Source organism: Phodopus roborovskii, unplaced genomic scaffold (assembly GCF_943737965.1).
Source record: "Phodopus roborovskii unplaced genomic scaffold, PHOROB, whole genome shotgun sequence".
Lineage (NCBI taxonomy): Eukaryota > Metazoa > Chordata > Mammalia > Rodentia > Cricetidae > Phodopus > Phodopus roborovskii.
In genome coordinates this window covers 21,851,547-21,871,755 of record NW_026126571.1, presented here as the reverse complement: position 1 = coordinate 21,871,755, position 20,209 = coordinate 21,851,547, and the positions used below count along the sequence as shown (strand labels likewise).

General features: G+C 41.0%; 1 protein-coding gene and 1 non-coding gene across 2 annotated transcripts in view; both read right to left on the bottom strand.

Moving 5' to 3' along the window:
• Window positions 1–20,209, bottom strand: part of Jazf1 (JAZF zinc finger 1) — a 293,135-nt gene that overhangs the window by 226,490 nt on the left and 46,436 nt on the right. The gene's annotated exons all lie outside the window — the stretch shown is intronic.
• Window positions 14,716–14,856, bottom strand: LOC127235899 (small Cajal body-specific RNA 20). Its single transcript, XR_007835739.1, has one exon. It is a non-coding gene; the product is annotated as a small Cajal body-specific RNA 20 (non-coding RNA).

Below are 20,209 nucleotides of genomic sequence, written 5' to 3'. Positions count from 1 at the left end.
TACCAGTATTCACCGCTGTAAGAGCTTGACACAAGCTCATGGTGTTGTTATTGGATTACTGTGACACCTTCCCAGTCCATCCCCGCTTTTGGCATTATCCTTTTCCATGTGTTCTGAAGACAGCAGCCAGAATAACAAAAACAGAGTCCATCTACTTTGTCTCTCATCTGTTCTAATCCCCCATAGCTCCTCATCTCCTGAGGAGGAAATGCTCAAATCCATGCACTAGCTAACACGTCGTCTACCTCACCTTGCCCTCCCTGTCCTCCTCACTCCAGCACACTGCCTCCTCACGGGCTCCTCCAGCATTCAAAAGGTCACCACTCCCAGGCCCCGTTCTCCTCATTCCCGGTTCCAAGAATCCTGTTCTCCCAGATACCTAACCTCTTACCTCCTTCAAGCCGGTACTTCAGTACTTGCTTGCTTCCCCCTTAGGTGACGTCTCTTTTCACCCTCTTCAGGACTACGGCAGCTTCCCACTTCTCTCCTCCTTGTTTTTCCTCCAAGACAGCTTCACGGCCCAGCATACTTTATTTCATTCACTTTGTTCATTTATAGTTTCTCCCCCATAGCTAATGTACAAATCATACAAAAACAGATAATTTTGATTGTTCTGCTTCCCCCGAGTACAGGGCCTGGCAGATAATAAACACTGAAAAGTATTCATCAGATAAATTGCATTTATCGACCTACCCTCAGTCTTCTAGAGTTATAGAAGGAATTTTCTAATTTTCTATGAAATAAAAGGAATTAATGATAGAAAAATTTGACACTTAAATATGTGGATATTGTTACAATATGGTTATTTAGTGTAGATGTGTTCCAGTGCTACTAGATGTGACCTAAATTAATCTTGCATGAATCAGGATCCTACATCCTTTCTTTATCCATCTCACAAAGGTTGGACACTAAGAATCCCTGCTGTGCTAGTATTCTCAGAAGGATTAAATTCCTGGGCCCACTCAAAGTCTAACCATATAAACAAAATGATCTTAATCACAAGTCAGGCTTTTGTCTAACCATGGGGAGGATAAGGGAGGAAGATATGGAGATAAATCAACTAAGCATGCAAAGGGTGCCTGGATTCCCTTTATCGTGCATCAGAAACAGCTTCACCCAGAGGCCACCAGGGGCAATGACTCTGCCTTTGACTTCTGATGTACAGGCAATGATGATACAAGCATATCCTAACCAGAATAGATTTCAGTGTAATCTCTTAGAGATGACCATCTCAAGGCTAAGACAATAAAAAAAAATACACAAAGCAGTATCTTAATGCTATGTCAAACCTGAAGATTATATTTAGAGACATAAACACATGGAGTAGAGTTAGAAGACAAACTGTCTTCTAAATGCAGAAGTCTCAGCAGAAAACACATCAAGAAGACAGGTTAATCTCCATTAAGAAAACCCAAACCAACAGAAGGTCCTGCACCTTGCCTGTGCAGCACAATAGAGCCAATCCTGTTGGCAGAGGTGTGGGTGAGCCAGCCCCGAAGTTGTGAGCATGGGAGAGCTGTCCCCATTACTCATCTGTTGCATGGTAACATGGGTGGGGGAGAGCTGCCCCTGTCTCCTACCAGTTATAACACTCAGGAGAGCAGGCCCTGTACCTTGTGTGGGCAGCATAATAGTGCCAACCCTATTGGTGGAGGTGTGGGTGATCAAGCCCCATGGGACAGCTGTCCCTATTACCCATATATCATGTGGTGGCATGGGTGAGGGGAGAAATGCCCTCCCCCTTCTGTCCATCAGTGCCCGAGGCTGGTGGGAGAGGTGGCCTGCCCCTTATCAGCTGCAGCATTCAGGAGAGTGGTCCCTGCCCTACCCCTCAGCAACACAACAGAGCTGACCAAGCAGGTGTGGGAGATCAGACCCTGAGGACATGAAAGCAGGAGAACTGGCCCCACCTCTTGCTGTCCCTGGTGGTGAGGACAGGGGGGAGCTTGTAGCTGACCAACCCTGCAACTTCCCAGGTCCAGAACCAGGGTTATGTGTTGGCCCACCCCATGTGTGATCAGCTGGAGGAAGTAGACCCAAAGCTGCAGAATTTCCACAACACAGGGCAACAGCAGGATACCCAAGCAGAGTTCCAGTGAGGGCCCAACATCAACAGTGTAACAGAAGCCAGAGGCCTCAAACCAGACCAATGACTCTGCAAAGAACACTTGCAAGTAAAGATGCATGGATAAAAGGGTTTATTGCATGACTCATTGTGTCACACTATAGCTTCCAAGATGAGAGTCTCTTCTCTCTCTTTTTCTCTTAAATTTTATTTTTATTTTTTTTTGGGGGGGAGGTTGCAAAGGGTAGAAACAAAGGAATGAAATAAATGGGTTAGACATACATGATGTGAAAAACACAAAGAATAAATAAAAAGACTACCCAAACAACATAAAGACTCAACAAAGAAACTATTATAGACCAATTTCCCTCATGAATATAGACACAAAAATACTCAATAAAATACTTGCACACCAAATCCAAGAACACATCAAAAAGATCATCCACTATGATCAAGTAGGCTTCATCCCAGAGATGCAGGGATGGATGATTCAACATCCAAAAATCAGTCAATGTAATCCACCATATAAACTACAAGAAAAAAAAACTGTATGATCTATGATCATCTCATTAGATGCAGAAAAGGCTTTGACCAACATCCTTTCAAGATAAAACTCCTAGAGAGACTAAGGATACAAGGGACATACCTAAACATAAAGCAATTTAGAGCAAGCCTATTGCCACATCAAATTAAATGGAGAGAAACTCAAAGAAATTTTACTAAGATCAAGACCAAGACAAGGTTGCTCACTCTCTCCATATCTATTTCATAATACTTGAAGTTTTAGCTAGGTCAGTAAGACAACTGGAGGACATCAAGTAGTACAAGTTAGAAAGGAAGACAGCAAAGTACCATTATCTGCAGATGATATGATAGTATGCATGAGTGACATGAAAATTCCAAGGAACTCCTACATCTGAGAAACACCTTCAATGAAGTGGCTAGATACAAGATTAATTTTAAAAATTCAGTAGCCCTTCCATATACAAACAAACAAACAAACAAAAAATGGACTGAGGAAAAAATCCTGGAAACAATGCTTTTCACAATATCTACAAACAATATAAAATGTCTTGAGGTAATTCTAACCAAGCAAGTCAAAGGCTAGTATGATTAAAAACTTCAAATCTTTGAAGAAAGAAATTTGAGAAAACTTCAGATGAAAAGACTCTCCCATGCTCATGGATCAGTAAGATTAACATAGCAAAAATGGCCATTCTACCAAAAGCAATCTACAGATTCAATGCAATCCCACCAAAATTCCAACATAATTCTTTACAGGACAATTTTCAATTTATATGGAAAAGCAAAAACTAAGGATAGCTGGAGGGATCATCCCTGATTTCAAGTTGTACTGTAGGGCTACAAAAATAAAAATTGTATGATATTGGCATGAAAACATATATGTTCATCAATGGAATCGAATTGAAGACACAGACATAAATCCACACAGCTACCTATGGACATGTGATTTTTGACAAATGCACACTGGAAAAAAGTAAGCATCTCCAACAAATGGTGCTAGTCAAATAAGATGTCTGCACGTAGAAGAATGCAAATAGACCTATATTTATCACTCTTCACAAAACTCAAGTCCAAGTGTATTAAAGACCTCAACATAAAACCAGATACACTGAACCTGATAGAAAAGAAGCAGTTTCCCATTCTGCCTGATTCTTCTTGGGAATGTGCTGTTACTACTAGGAGTGCTCTGCAGTTTATCTGTGCTAACTACTCCTTAATGTATGTGGAAGGTATTGTTGACCCTGGAAGGCTACAGCATTAGAAAGTTTAAACAAGAATTCTTTTTTATTGAAAATGAATTCTTCTTTTTTTTTTAATATATTCTGAACACAGTTTCCCCTCCCTCCACTCCTCCCAGTCCTCCCCCTCTTTCCTCCAGACCCATTTCTCCTCTTTTTCCATTTAGAAAGGAACAGGCTTCCCAAGGATATCAACCAAACATGGCATGACAAGTTATGATAAAACTATGCACATACTCTCATTATCAAGGCTGTGTGAGACAAGCCAATAGGAGGAAAAGAATTCTAAAAGCAGGCAAAAGAGTCAGAGACAGCCCCCATCCCCACAGTTAGGAATCCCATAAAAACAACAATCTAACACCTACAACATATGCAGAGGACCTGTTACAGACCCATGCAGCTGGCTTCTCAAGTCAAAAGTCACTCAAACAGCAGCCAGAGTCAGAGACCACAGCAGACCAATAGTTTAAGTAAAATGTTGCCAGCTTGAGATGCAGAAATAAAGGATGTGATGTGATCTTACCAAAATACAGTGTCAGTCTATAATGGCTCTAAGGAAATAATAAACAGTCACCATTTCCATTATTGGACTAATTCATACCTAATTTAGTGTGCTGGCAAAGAATGAATACTCTACTTTCTATATCCCAAGACAGAATTAGACATTTTCATAGGGGTGACTTATTTAATTAAATGAACACAAGGGTGAAGGCATATATACAGTGGTTCCTCCAGTCACATCCCATTCACATGAGTTTGGGAAGCATGCGGTCGGTATGGGTTGAAATATGACTTCCTGGTTGTGAAGGTCCAGTAAGTGGACCAGTGGGCAGAAGTCGGAGTGGTAATTAACTCAGGAGAAAGCCTGGACTCTTTAGTTGGTTGTATACCATCTTTACAGTGTCCATGTATTTAATCAATGGACATGTTCAGTTCTTACTCTGTACCAGAGACCATGCTCAGCATCACTTTTCCTAGCTGACACACCCATGCTCAAACCTGGTTAATTTTCTGCCTGGATTAACTCTATCTCTCTTCATGTTTACCATTCCAGCAATGACAAATGTATTTAGTCTCCAGAGCACTAAGCAGGAACCTCCTCAGGATGTTTCTTCCATCATACTTTGGCATGAAAACCCACACTTCCTCTGTAATCAAACCGGTCCACACAATCTTTACATTTCTCTATCAGTTCCTCAGTTCCTCTGACATTTATTTACTCAGCATCTCACTGATGATCATCCCCCAGGCACTGTGATAAAACAAAACAAAACAAAACAAAACAAAAACGGCCCTTCTCTTGAACAGTTTGTGGATATGTCAATTACTACAGTCATTATGAAAACCTGTATAGAGGGTCCTAAAAGTTCAATACAGAACTATCTATCATGTGATGCCATTTGTATGCAGATAACTTCTGGGTATATATCCAAAGAAAAGCAAGTCAGTGTCCTGAGGTGCTATTCCTGTTCAGTCCAATATTACTGACAATAGGTGAATGTATGAAGAAATGAGGACCTATACATTCCTTGGCTATACACACAAAATGAGGGAAATGACTTCACATAACAAAAGATGTACATGTTAAGTCTACAGTTAAAGCCATAGTGGAGGGAACCAAAGCTTGCTATGGCCTGAAAGAAGACAGGGGTGCCCATTTTCACCACTTTAATTCAATATAATACTTGGAATCCTGACCACAGAATTCAAGCAAGAGAAAGAAATTATAAAAGGAAAAGGTCATTCTGACATCAGAATATAAGAACCAGAGCAACCTGATAGTCTCAAACACACAAATTATCGAATTGAAAATGGGCAATATAGTGCTGGAGAAATGTCTCAGAGCTTAAGAGTATTGGCTGTTATTGCAAGAGGGCTAGGATTCAATTCCCAGTTCCAACGTGACATCTTAAACTGGTTCTAACTCCAGTTCCAGATTGTCTAGCACCATCCTGTGGCTTCTGAAGACACCAGACATGGTGCACACTGGCAAGACATTCATACACATGATTAAAAAACAAAACAAAACACAAGGGCAATAGATCTAAATAGGCATTTCTTAGAAGAAAACCTATGAAATGAAATACTTACCAGCATAAAAGGGCGACATAGTGAGGTTTCCAAAGACATTAATGAAATGGGAGATTCATACATTAAGTGAAATAAGCCAGGCACGGAAGGGAGTTATTGTGTAATCTTATTCAAGTTTGGAATCTAAAAAGACTAATGTCACAGAAGAGGGGAGTAGGATGGTGGCTATCAAAGGTCAGAGAGAGCACTTGGGGTGGTGGAGGAGGGGCAGGGGCAGCTCAAGGTTGGCCAGTAAGCACTAAGTAAAAATTAGATGGGGAGGTAAGTCATGCAGGCTTTCTGCAAAGCCGGGCAATTAGGGATCACCATAATGCACTATTATTCTCAAAAGCTAGGAATGTCTATGGTTTCACCACAAAGGAGTAATAAATACTTACAGAGATAGATATGGGCACCTTGGGTTGAACATTATCCAGCACCTTATCTATCAAAGCATCACAGAGAGCTTCATAATCGTGTGCAGTTTTAATGTTCTGCATATCAGGTTAAAATAATTTTTAAAAGGAATAAAATCCTGCCATTTTGCATAGCACAGGTGAACCTGGAGGGTCCCCTGCAAAATGAAATAAACCAGATGGAAACAAGAACACACAGCATCTAAAAGGAAGACTTAAGAAACAAAGGGTGGGTCAGAACAGTGGGTTTCCAGGGCTGTGAGCGTGGTTATTCAAATTTCTTTACCGGATAACATGTGTTTGTCAGGTGTGGCTTGTCCCTGTGATTGCACACCTTACTCAGGTGATTCTTCTTAACCCTCAGAGTACAAATTGCTTCTCAGTAGTTAGAATCTAAAAAGAAGCATGGTCAAGAGGAAAATTAAATTTAAAAATATAATTAGAAAATTTAAAACATAATAATAAAACAAGGACTGGAGGATTCTAACTGATAGACTTGAATACCAAGGAAGGAAGGAAGGAAGGAAGGAAGGAAGGAAGGAAGGAAGGAAGGAAGGAAGGAAGGAAGGAAGGAAGGTTGGTCTGATGCTGGAAAAGATGGAGATGTGGTCACAGACCCACAATGGCTAAGGTCCCATGCTATCCTAGTTTCTGAAATCATGTTCTCAGTGACAAGGAGCTTCACCCAGAGTCTTTCAACTCCATCTGAAGGTTTTCTGTTTTGTCCTTACTCTCTAAAAGAGAGCAGAAGAAAACACAATAGGTGACTAATAAAAAGAAAGCATCAGGTGAGGAATGTTTGAAATTTGGTCCACAACATGAAAAAACTCCCCTGATAGTCTGTTTAGTTTCCCATGGTCTCTATATAAGAATGGTCAACTAGAGCAGGCTAAAGGAAGCAAGGAATGAAGAGTCAATCTTGGCCTTTTTCCTGTTTCCTGTTACCTCGATCTCCATCAAATACCTCTACAAAGAGGGCTCATTTTTCTTTTCTTTTCTTTTTTTTTTTGTTTGTTTAGTGAAGTAACTTAACTGATGAAGTTGAATAAACACATTCTGTAAATGGTCTACACCCTCATCAGTCATAAAACAGAGAAAAAACAGAACTCAGAAAGAACCTACTTGCTGTTTGCGTCCATATTTATAGGTGGTGTGTGCATATCAGAGATAGAACTCAGAACTTCTGCAGGCCAGGGGACTCCACCCCGAGCTACACTTCCAGCCCACAGCTCACACTCCTTGCCTGGTGACATTTCCCTTGTTATTTACTTCTTTATTGTTGAATCTCTCCTTCATTCGTGAAGTTTCTACTGTTGTTCCTGAGGTAGAATGTGCACCAGGGTTTCCCTTTCAGGTGATGATGAATTACACAGCAGAGCCTCTACCGAACCTTCACTCTTTCTAGCACAGACAAGACTTTGGAGATGGCACAGCTTCTTTGAGGCAGTCCCTTACTAGAGAAATTAAGTTGGAAAGCAAAAACTACCCCATGTATCTTTTTGTAAAAGCAAAAAAATGTTACTTTTATTTATTTGCTTTTATCAACTTTTAAGGCTACCATACAAAGTAATGGGTTTCATCATGGCGTCTTCAAACATACATGCCCTTACACTTGGTTTTCTCTCTTTCCCTTCTTTGACTATGCCCATACCCACTTCTGCCTCTAGCTTCTCCCTTTCCTTAGTTCATCTGTCCCGCTTTCTGCTTTCCTAACATAAGTATTACACGGTCTCTGTAATTTTAATCTAGGTTGCATATATAACATCCAGTATTTTTCTCTTTCCGAGTCTTACCCCATCCATCTTAAAGTATTTTTTTTTTTTTTTTTTTTTTTTGCAAGGATGATCTGAAAGCACTCTGTAAGCATTACAGGGCATTGCTGTCAGCACACGTATCTGTGGGTAAGCAAACCTAATAACAATGATGGTGTTGGTAACCTATTTCCCTTGGGGAAACTTCCTAGGTGTGTGTGCACTGTACTGAGCATGTTCTCATAGGCATGTTATTGGTAGGATGGCCCAGGGCCATGGTGGAACTTATTTCTCTAAGCACCGGTGAGTCCTGATTAAATGTTACTCTGCCAGCTGCTTGTGTGTGGGCTTGATCCTGAGCTTCAAGTAATGTGGTGCTACATGACCCCTCATTTCAGTCCCCCCCATTCTGTAGCTCTTCTTTTCCACTCACCATTGTCTCAAGGGCTTGTCTCATAGAGAAAGGGAACTGGAGACATCCCAAATTTGATTTTATGATCATGGGAACAGTGCATCTGGATCCTGCTGGTGGCATAACTGGCTGCCTCATATTTACTTAAAACAACTGTGACAAGAAGAGAAACTTGTGAAAGAAGCCTTAGTGGCATCGCAATTGGCAAGTGAAAGGGCGGGCCAGTCCACGATGGCAAGCGCTGACACAATGGAGGGCAGTTTTGTTAGCTTCGTCTGCTGAATTGGACTTTGGACAAACTCCCTCATTATTCAAACCAGATGTCAACTTTGAAACATTCACTTTGCTGATGAACTGTTCAAGTTTCTTTTCTTTTAAATATGTAATATTAGAAACCAAGCAAAACACCACTTAAGGAGGGCACACTTGAAGTTCGCAAAGAAGTTCTGAGAGAGAACTGGATATAGGAAAGCTGTCTTCAAGAGTCTACAGCTCAAAGCAATTCTTCGCCTTTTAAAATCGTGTGACAAAAGAAGTAAGAGATACCAGAGTGGACGTAAGACAATATTGTTTATAGCAGCAATGGCAATGCCTTTTAATAATTAATGCTTAGTCCCAAATATGAATTGCTGCTAGTTTGGATGAGCTGGTGAGCAGGTTCACAGAGTGTGAGGTCACCCATCCACCTTAGGGTGGTGGCCAGACAGACATGAGTCGGGGTGAGAAGGAGCCAGAGAGACAGAACTGCTTGTACACGGTGTTCATGAAAGTCTGTATCAAACATAAAACTCAACATCATTCTCATGAGCTTAGCCAACTTGACCCTGGGCAGCCATGAAAGCACAGCATGGAGAACTGAGCCAGGGAGACTATTGACTTTGGTATTTGGAAACCCTCAAGCAGGAAGGCGGTCTCCTGTCCTTGTGGAGCTATTCAGGGTGGTGGTTTCTAAGTACTGGGAGTCTACTCCAGTGAACTGCCACCCTGGAAACAATGGCATGGAGCTGCCAGATGCTTCTGCTGCTGTATGGAAATAATAGAGCCTTGCAGAGATGGAAAAGATGCATCTTCATTTTACAAACAGGACCAGAGAGGCAGAGGGAATCTGTATGGATTAATAGTTCAGCCACCTCTCCATGTCTTGACTCCTCCCCCCCTATTCTCTCCCCTACAATGGGCATGAGTATCTGAAGAATTGTCACCAAAGGCCACTAGAGAGCAATCATAGCAGTCCAACATTCTTTGCTGGCCTTAGGTGTGCTTTTATGATAGTTCCATACAGGACCACTGCAAAAGAAAATCTATATTCCTACAAATCCTGTTTTCAGTCTACTGTGAACTAGGCAATGCTAGGCTCCTGCATCCATACACTTTTTTTGTAACACTTACAAGGTAGAGTGTGCCCACAACCCATTTTACTGAATCATGAGGCTTACAGAAGTGAGGCAACTCTAGGCACTAGGTCAACGGCAGCCAGTTTTGTTTTTGTTTGTTTTTTTCTATCATTTTCCACATCACTTCTAGCACTCACAGGAATGCTAGAGAGTTATCAGCTGGTAATATCTTTTCAGCCTAAGAGCCACACAAGCAGCTCTGACTGCTGAAAATAACTAGTGTCTCCTATCAGAAATAAATCTGCCTCAACACAACAGCCCTCTGAAGACGGGCCTTTCCAGTTTACCCAGCTAATGTCGGAACGTCTTTGAAAATTCTAATTTTTCCTTCTAAAAATCTTTGCTCCACAGGTCTTGGGTGTTCTGTTTCCTATTCCTCATTCCTCCTTTGAACAAGATGTTAAATTCCCAGGAGCAGGAGCAGAAGAGAAGGGCGATTACTATCAGAATACCTCTACAGAGAGGGTCACTGAAGTGAGAGCCAATGAAGAGACCATGGGGAACTTCACGACTCCAGCTTGTGATCCTCCTAGATCTGGCTACCTCCACCTCCTAGTCACCACCTGACACATTTACCTTCTGGAAGCATGGGCACCCTGACAGCTTGCAGAAATCTGCTGTCTGTATTGAACACAAATACTTCCCACTTTTCAGTCTAAACCCAGCCAGTATCCTCCAGGCTCTTGTAGTGTTCACAGTGTGCCTGTTTTGTTTTCTGTTTTTGTTTTTTTGTTTGTTTTGGTTTTTTTGTGGGTAAGCCGCCTATGTAAAACCAGAATGATCCAAAGAAATTTGTCATTAACCGAGCAAGATCTATGATTTCAAGCTTGCTTTTGTCAGTAAACAGACCACACAGAAATACCCACGGCAAACAGGGAGGGCAAAGCATGACAAATTCCAATTTTGCTAATGAATTTTCAGTGCCTCTACTGGAAGTATCAAGATCTGGAAGCACAGTGTTCAGCACATGTTCTGCCTTTGCAGAACTCCAGTCTGCTATGTGACCTTATAAGGTGCCTGACATCGTAAGGCTAAGTATCAACATAGATAAAGGAGATGCTAGAAACCGGGACAGGGGGCCATGGTGTAGCTCAGTGATGGAGGGCTTGCCCAGCATAACTGAGGCTCTGAATTCAATGCTCAGTGTCACAAGGAGAAAAGGAGGAAGATGAGAAGCGGGAAAAGGGCAACTAGGACGCTTCAATGGAGCCACGAGAACTGGGATTACAGGATAAGTAGGAGTTTTCTAGGCTTTGGAGCAGAGATGAAGAGACGCTGCAAACAGAAAGCATAAGGTGTTCAAATAACTACAAACTCCTGTTTCTGAAGTCCAGGGAGTAAAGAACAGCAGCCTTGTTCAGGGTAGGTGGGGATGGTAAGGGAGGGGTCTTGGATGGTTACAATGGTCTCTAAGAAAGAGGAGTGTCAAAGCAACATTTAAAAGCAAGGAATGACAAGATTATGATTGGGTTGTACTTTTGCTTCTATCGTAATTCTGGAAGACACACTAAGAAGAATGGGCAAGAGATTACATCAGCACTATGCAAACAAAATAAAGTGAAAGCCACAGAGCCAGGCCACATATGTAATTTTAAATGTTCTAGCAGCCACATGTAAAGTAGGAAAGAAGAAATTAAATTAATATAATAATATATTTTACATTCCCAATCCAAAATATTATCACTTAGAATGTAACCAATATCTTTAGAATTATGACTGTGGTAGTTTATGGCCTCTATTTGTACTAAATTTTCTAAAACAGGCACTCTCAAAGTACATCTCATTTTTACAAGTATGTTTTAGATACTTAGTATCCCAATGTGCCTAGTGGTTATCATTATCCATAGAACAGCTTGGGGGGTTTGGTCTGGTAATGAAAATTTTAAACAGAGTTGGGAAAGGGGAGTAGATGAGGGAAAGGTGTGGGGAGAGCATTAATCCAGGCTAAGAATGTGTAAAATAGCCATGCCTTACTAACTGAAAAAAATAATTGAAAGGGGGTGCCATGCATAGGTGGATAATACACCCCAGAAAACATATTTTTGCTTTTAATGTTTATTTTATTGTTTAATTATGTGTGGGTATGTGCATATGAGTGCAAGTGACTATGAGGACCAGAGGTGTCAGAAGCCCCTAAAGCTGCTGGGAACCAAACTCTGGTTCTCTCTAAGAACATTACATATCCTTAATGCTAAGCCCTCTCTGCAGCCTGAAGCCACAGGTTTTTAAACAAAGTTCCAAAAGATCCAAGTGCCAGGTATAGGTTACTTCCTTCTGAATTACAATCCCTGGGGTCCCAGAGGATACCAAATAATGCAGGCTGCTGATACTGCCTCTGGTTGCCCACCAGAACTAGATGGTGGCTGAAGACCAAAGAGAAAGCAAGCTGGACCTGCCTTGGAACTTCCCCCATTGGCTAATGTTCACAGGCCTAAGTAGTCTGTGATGAGAGACGTCATTCATGGTTTTACCTAACTATGGACCCCATGTGCATGACTTTTGGGGGCATCACAGACTACTTTCTGCTTAGACTTGAGAATACTTGTCCATGGAATACAATACCTGGTTCTGTAACCTGGCTAAAAGCCTGGGGAGGTCACAGGGCCCTGGGGGAGTCTACAATTTTTGTTTTGTTAAATGGGTATCTTTTAAATATTTGTTTATACTCACAGATTAGTGCTGCTCTCAGCCTTGGACAGAGAAGTTTCTTTTTACAGTGAATAACAACAGTTAATGAAGAGATTCATACGTGGCAGTTCTGTGCTTAGCCCTAAACAGAATATCTACATTAATCCTTCTAAGGCTACGGAACAGTGGGGAAGAATGTAAGAGACAAGATGATGGATGCGAGCAGTACAATGAAACACTGTCTTTTGGACATGATGTTGCCATTGCACTCATGACTCATAGCAGCTGTTGTTACCTGCTCAAGATCTGCACAAGTCTGGGCTATCTACATTCTTGAGAGAGGGGCTTGTGATGCCCTTTCCTTCCTGAGGAGCTACTGGAAGTTAATGGCTGCTGGAAGAAAGGGGGAATTTTCTTCAGTGGTGTAGCCACTTACCAGTTCCAGGAGACAACTCCCTACATGTGATTATATAAGCAACTCTAATTAAACTCAGTGGATCACAAATAGAAATGACATAAAAGTAGGGGAGGAATTAGCTGGGTCAGTAGGAGTGGGAAGGGATAAGAGAGGTGGTTAGGGAATGGATACGATCACAGTACACTGCAAACATGTATGGAATTATTTTTCAAAATGTGTGACTTTAAAAACTTGTTTTGACTACGAAGTAATTTACATAGTTCAAAAATATGAAAATTACAATAAAGCACAATGCTGTTCCCACTCTGTATCCATTAGTACTCTATTCAAGTGGTAAACTGCATAGGCAACAGTTCCCAGAGTTTCTCCATGCATATAAGCAGGCATGAATAAGGTCAAACGTTGCCTCCTTTCTTACATCAAAGGAAGCATCCTACATATTCTGTTTCACACTTTGCTTTTTGCATTTAATGACCCTGCTTGTAGATCTTTACAAATCAGTGCATAAAGTATTTCCATGTTCCCTTTAAATTGCCACACACTGTTCTACTGTATAGATAGATCATGGTTTATTTAAGTAGCTATCCACTAATGGATACTTGAATCACTTCCAATGTTTTCTAGTGCAAACAATGGTCTAATTGAAAACCTTCCATGTGCATCACTTTATAAGCATTCAGAAATATCAACAGGAAAATTGCCAGTGCCAGACTGGGTCAAAGGGTAACTGCATGTGATCCTGATAGGTACTGCCTATCTGCCTTTACCAGGGTTGTGCCGTCTATGTTCCCACGTAAAGTACAATGCAGACCTTCCCTTTTAGAATTATTTAGATTAAATAAAAAGTGCTAGTCCCGAACAGCTATAATTCACATTTCTCTGATTTCACATGAAGGTGAACATGTTTTCTTAGATTTAAATAAAATGGCGATGCAGTTCTTGTGTGAACAGTCTGACCCTGCCACTGGCCTCTTCCCATCTGCGCTGAGAAGTGTGCTCATGCTCATTTGGAGGCAAAGTTTCTACAGATTTTCATATGTGTTTTGATTTTTTGTCTGTATTTTCTTTATGTAAAACTTTTTGAATTGAACCAAATCTATTTATTTTATGGCTTTTGAATTTGAACTCACAGATAATCTCTTAAAGTTCAAGGACATCGTGTTTTCACATAGCTCTTTTGCATTTTAAGCAATTTTATTCATATTTCAATATCTTTGTTTAAAAAATATCACTTCTGGGGCTAAAGGTATAATGTGTGAGGCTTTGAGTTTGCTGCTAAATACAAATACAGTCACACAGATTAAAAAATAAATTTTTACTTTTTATAAGTAAGATAGATTGGACATTTTCTAAATTCTCATCCTGATTTCTTTCTCCTGTTTTTTCAAGAATTCTTTTGAATGTCCATTAATCATCATATTAAAGGAATATATTAACTTAAGTGTTTATTTGAACAGTGTGAGAAACAGTATCAATTTCCAATATATCCAGATAAATGCTCACCAGACCCAATACTATATATAAAATATGTTCTCACTACCTGGGCATGGTGACATCAATTCCCACAAAGGTCACGACTGAAAATAAGATTTTATTGGTGCCATTATGTTTCATAAATAGCCCTTGGGTTTTTGTGAATGGGTGGGTCTAATGCTAGAGTCTAGACATGTCAGAGAAGAGACAACTGATGCTCTTCAGCTACTTATGGGGATGGCCGCATTGTGTGAAACTGCATTCATCCTGTCATCTCACAGCACAGGGCCGTACTTCCTTTTTATTCTCCCCCCCCATCCCACTTGATTGTCAGAGGTGGGAAAACAGGGTCACCCACTCATGCCAGTCCTTATGATGATGACCCACAATCCTCAAGGGCTGATCTTGGCCTCAAGCCCTGGCTGAGGCAGAAAGAGATTCCCCACAGCCCAGTGGACAAATGTCCTTAGCACTAACCCTTTCAAGAGGAAGCTTGACTTGGAGAGCTGCTCAGAAGCGTATAGTTTGGGGGACACCATATTATTTTTCTCAGTTTGTTTAAAGAGAAAGAAATATAACATAAAGGCTGGCAACATTCTTATCAATGACAGAGCTCGTTTTATGTTTTTATGTGACAACTGGTGTGGTTTTGTGACACAGAACTGTGACATAGAAAGGAAGGAAAACAGGAAGCTGAATTGGAAAGTGGTCCATCTCAACTGGGAGAGAGTAAAAAGGGTTCTTCTTAAGACTTCAGATAATAAAATACAGGACACTATAAATGTGGAGCATGCTTGCCAATCTTTCCTGCAGAGTTCCAATTTTAGAATAGAATGTGTGCTGCAAAACAAGCACACATGATGATATTTTTACAAGATTCTGACATTCTCAATTATGTCTGCTTCCTGCAGTTTCTTGAGAGCTCAATGATGCTAGCAAATTAAAGCCTTAGCCCACATATTTCCAGATAACAGATTCCCTCCTCTTCTTACTTCCCGTCATCTGTATGGAACTCAGGGTCTCTCTTAGCTACCTCTGACCAGTAGTTCCCCCTGAAGGGAGGCAGCTGGTGAATTCAGGTAGTGATAAAATAGAAATATAATTAACAGTATCTATAGTGCAAAATAGCAATTACTCAACTACAATGATAACTTGGAAGTGACTGGTAGTGTCTGGAGTCATGTACAAAGCTGTGAGGTGTAGCATGATGTATAAATGTGAAGGTTTTCACACAAGTGCCATGTCTGTATCAATGCTACTCTTTCCTGTGATCCACGTGCAAGGAGGGAAAGTATCCAGTTTTCATCCTGCCTGAGTGGCCACCGAAATGACAACTGGTGCTCATTTGTTTCCTCAGGCTTCTAAATGTGGAAGGCCAGTTTATATTTTAAGTTGAAAAAAATAAGTCTAATATAACAGGTATGGCTGTGTAGACGTGGGTAGTATCTAAGGTCTCATGTTTAGCCCTTTCTCTGAGAGATCTGGCAAAACACAGACCAAAAAAATTGTTTAACTGAGCAAAATATATGAACCCACATGTATCAGGTTAAACACTCTGCAGGTGCTGTCACAATTAAAATTCTATCTTCAACCTGTAATCAGCCTTCTGTGCTTTGGTCTTTCAGGATGGCTGAGTCCCATGACTGCAGAAACTGTCAAAATTTGTCTTTAACCTAGCTTGAGACCTGTAGGCTGGACTGGTGCCAATATTCACATGGAATAAAAAGGTTTTAAGACCAAATAATATTCTTTGCATTCATAAAAACCTTTGAAATAAAAGACTTTTGACCTAGGAGAAGCTAGCGAGTGGAAGTGTTTATTTTGGCTTAATTCAATGAATTATTAAAACCCAGGGGTAATGAAACTAGTCTAAGCTCCAGTTTTAAATCTGAAATCTCCACCTTCTTTTGTGAAAGAAATGAAAGTGTGTCTGAGCCATATGAGTACTTCCGTTAGTACTCTCCTCCCCTTCTTCTAGGATAGGACATCTTCTACCTAACCTGCCCACTCAGCCCACTACATCTGGAACATCCTCTTCAACAGATGCATCTAGAATTCACTACAGTGACCTGGGTCAGTCTGACAGGAACTGTTGACCCAGACGTGGGGCTGGGGCTGGGGCTGGGGCTGGAGCGCTTTCAAGACTCTTCTGCAAATAGGGTTTATTTCCTGTAATCATGGTGAGGTTGAGCCCGGGAGTTGGATTTGAGGGGCCTCCCAGATATGCATGGAAGAAGCCACAGGCTAGAGATGGCTGGACCTAAGATGTCCATGAGGCCTGTCTTCCATTACCTCTCCAGGTCTGAACAGATGAAATAAAATCCCAGCTCCTACAGAGGGTTCATCCCAAGCATCAGCTTGCTGGCACCATCACACAATGACAGAATTTTCACTGTTCACTGATTCATGCTTTATGGCTCTAGCCCCTACAGAGGTGTGTGAGGAGGTGTATCTCCATATGGCAAATCAAGTAAGGTCAGAAAAAAGTGGTTCCAGAAAATGTCCCAAAAGGACAAATAACAAACAAAATGTGAGGAAGAGTAATAACACTGTTTAGGTCAGAACTGACCTAAACAGAGGAGTCAGCCAGACTTCCTGCTGCCTTTCTAGCCATTTCCATTGTTTGACCACTAAGCAACAACTGAACAGAGTGAACAGGAGTTGGCAACAGGTGATATGCCTGCTATTGGTTGACAGTACTTTCCTAAAATTGTTTTGAAAAATCTAATTCCTGTGCCCAGAATGTAACCTGACATTTAAGAGGGAGGTAGATTACAACAAGGCTCTTAGGGTAAGCCCAAATTTAATCTGAATTTCTGCATGCACAGAAATCATACCATGTGAGGATACAGCAAGGAGCTGTATACCTGCAAGTTAGGAGAACAACCTCAGAAAAGAAGCCTTGGTCTTCGACTGACCCTGGAGGAACAATGACCCTGAGTCTTAAACCACACAGTTTGAGATATTATGCCAGGGAAGCCATAGCCCATTTATATACTGTCTGTGTGCTCTTGGTAGAAAGGGATGGGACCCTCTGCCTTCTCTGCCTCCTCTGCTTTACAGTCCTACATGGTACAGTGCTACAGAAGGAGCTAGACTGAAATTTTACTCCAAAGCTGCTTTTAAATTCTATGGTCTTTGCATTTTATCTTCAGAGCTCAAACTCCACAGATGTTAACCATAAAATACAAAAGCAGATTCTATTTTGCCTTCTGGATCTTGGCTTGGTATGATGACCATCAACTAAGCTAAAGAATCGGAGGTGTCTGTATGCAACATCCAAATTAAGTGTTTGAAACGCAGTGAAACCCATGTGAATAACAACCAATTTTTATCTCTTATGAGCATCTAAACCAGGTCAATACAACAAAGCATCAAACTGTGAAGAGCTGTTACTACTAAATGTAACTACCCAGTTGGCTGGCCGAAAGGAACAATAGTAGCTAAAGGAACATTTATTCTTCAGAAGAACAGAGGCTATCATGTAAAATAGTCATAAAAACCAAAATGCACTGCATAAAAGACAGAACCTGGTCTAGTCTACAAACCATGGGAAGAGCAAAATAAAATGCAGCTGAATGCATAATCGGCTGTCTGTCACTTTCTGAATAGTGCCTAATATTCTAATTATTAGCCACTATACAGAGAAGGCGCAATTATGGAACAGGGAAGATTGCTTTAATTTTTTTTGTTACCCACAATTTGGAAGGCCTTCACAAAAATAAAACTCAGTACTCATAAGCTATAAAGGAAAAGAATGATTAACAGTTAAAATTCAGTTTTCCATCCTAAAGCATTAAAAAAGAAAGGCTTTGAAGTTGTATTGACAGATATGACTAACAATTGTAATCACAGAAATAAATGAGGTAAAACGATAATTTGTCTGTCACAATTTACCAAGAGAGAAAAGTATAGCACAAGCAGCTGAATTGTGAAGCTAAATGAAAGCAAAGACAGAATCCAATTTTTAATGAAATGTGGAGCATTATTAATTGGTTTCCTAGCAACAGCCAGGCTAAAATTACTTAACATGTCTGCTCAAATCAGATGCAAATTTGAGTGTTATCCTTTAAATGTTGATTATACTTGGTCTTTTCAGATGCAAATCCAATGTGTAAAGTGAAAGTAAATGTTGACAATGCTGATACAAAAAGATCCACTGATTAACACCATTTTGTTGTGAGCAGCCGCAGCGGAGGAGCTTCCCTGGGAGACCTCAGGCTGTCTGGTGGCCGTCTTGTCTACTGTCATCCTTCACCTGTCCTCCCGGCCCTGCACCAGCAATGCTCTCACCCGAGGGCAAACACTCTGGACAACCAACTCAATGACACTGCTGATTCTCATAGGAGCTACATGAGAGATGGATGAGGCTATCCCTTTAGAATTCACCCCAGACCACTGATTTAGGGGATCGCACCTAAGCCCAGTGTTGATTTCCTTGTGGATTTTACAGATAGAACCAGACTGTTGGTGATAAGTCACGTTTCCTGGAGACTGTCAAATAAGGTAGCATTCTTCAGCTTTCTGTAGTTTTTGTTCTATCCTTCAAGAGTGGCATGTTCCATAATCAGAGGTAGCAACAGGAAGGTACAGAAGCACAGAGGAAGATGGGTATTTAGGGTAAGCCTAAATATGCATGCTAACCTCAGTTGTCTTTCAATTGACTTTTTAAAAAATTCATTCATTTTAGCAAGGCGTGATGGCTTATACCTGTTGTCTGAGGCAGGAGGACTATCATTAAGTCTAAGACAATTTAAGCCACATATTGAGTTCTAGACCAGCCTGGGCTACATAGTCTGTCTGAAGATACCAAAAACCCAAATCCCAAACAAAGCAATCACTGCTGTTGGGAGGCCACGCAACTGAACTCTTCACAGGTTCCAGCTAGCTTTGCTGTAAAAAACACTTCTAATCACGGCCCATAATGACATCAGTTATCTACTTTACTATTGGGGACTTGACGGCCACTTTCACCCAAAGCCCTAACTCTTGGATCCGCAAGTGTGTGGTGACTAAACCGAGTGACAAACCTTGGTGTCTGCCTCCTTTGCTACCTTAACCATTAAGGCAGATTCCTACTTTTCTCTGCATGCCAACAAAATCATCTAGAAGGGTTTTCAGAGATACCACATGAGGTTCATTTGACCTAAATCTACTTAATCTTTGTCAGTCTTTGCACGGTCAAATACTTTAAGGTAAGAGTAACGAAGACAATGTCCCGTTTCAGCTCCACTGTGTAAGCACAGAGGTCTCACCACCTGCTCCTCCTTCCTTCCCTTTAAGTACTCTATCACAGCACGGCCCCCAAGGATGCTCTTTGTTCCCATCTTCTTTGGTTTCCCAAATAAACCTTTTCGGTTGTGCAACAACAGGACATTGACTCACTGGTTCCTCTTGATGTGTCACACACCCGGGTCTGGATTTGTTTTTAGATATATCTCATTCATAGAACTATCACTTTCCCTTGCTCAACCAATGTTTGCTGCAATTTACTATTTGCCAGGCAATGAGCTAGCTGCTAGACATATAGTCCCTATTGTTACCCTATTTATGCATACATAAATACATAAGCAATAACATTTCAGGTAGTGGTTAGAGCTGAGAAGAGAATGCAGCAAGAGAAAGACATGGGTGGAGGTAGGGCTCATGGGCCACATTAGTTGAAGTTACCTTTCACGTAGACCTTAAACACAAAAAAGCAAGGCAGGAGTATGTGGGCAAAGCAAGTCTACATTCAAGACAAGAATGAGCCTAGAACAGTAGAGGACAGAGGAGCTGAGTGTCAGCCAACAGGGAGGGAGGAAGGTGATTCTATAAGA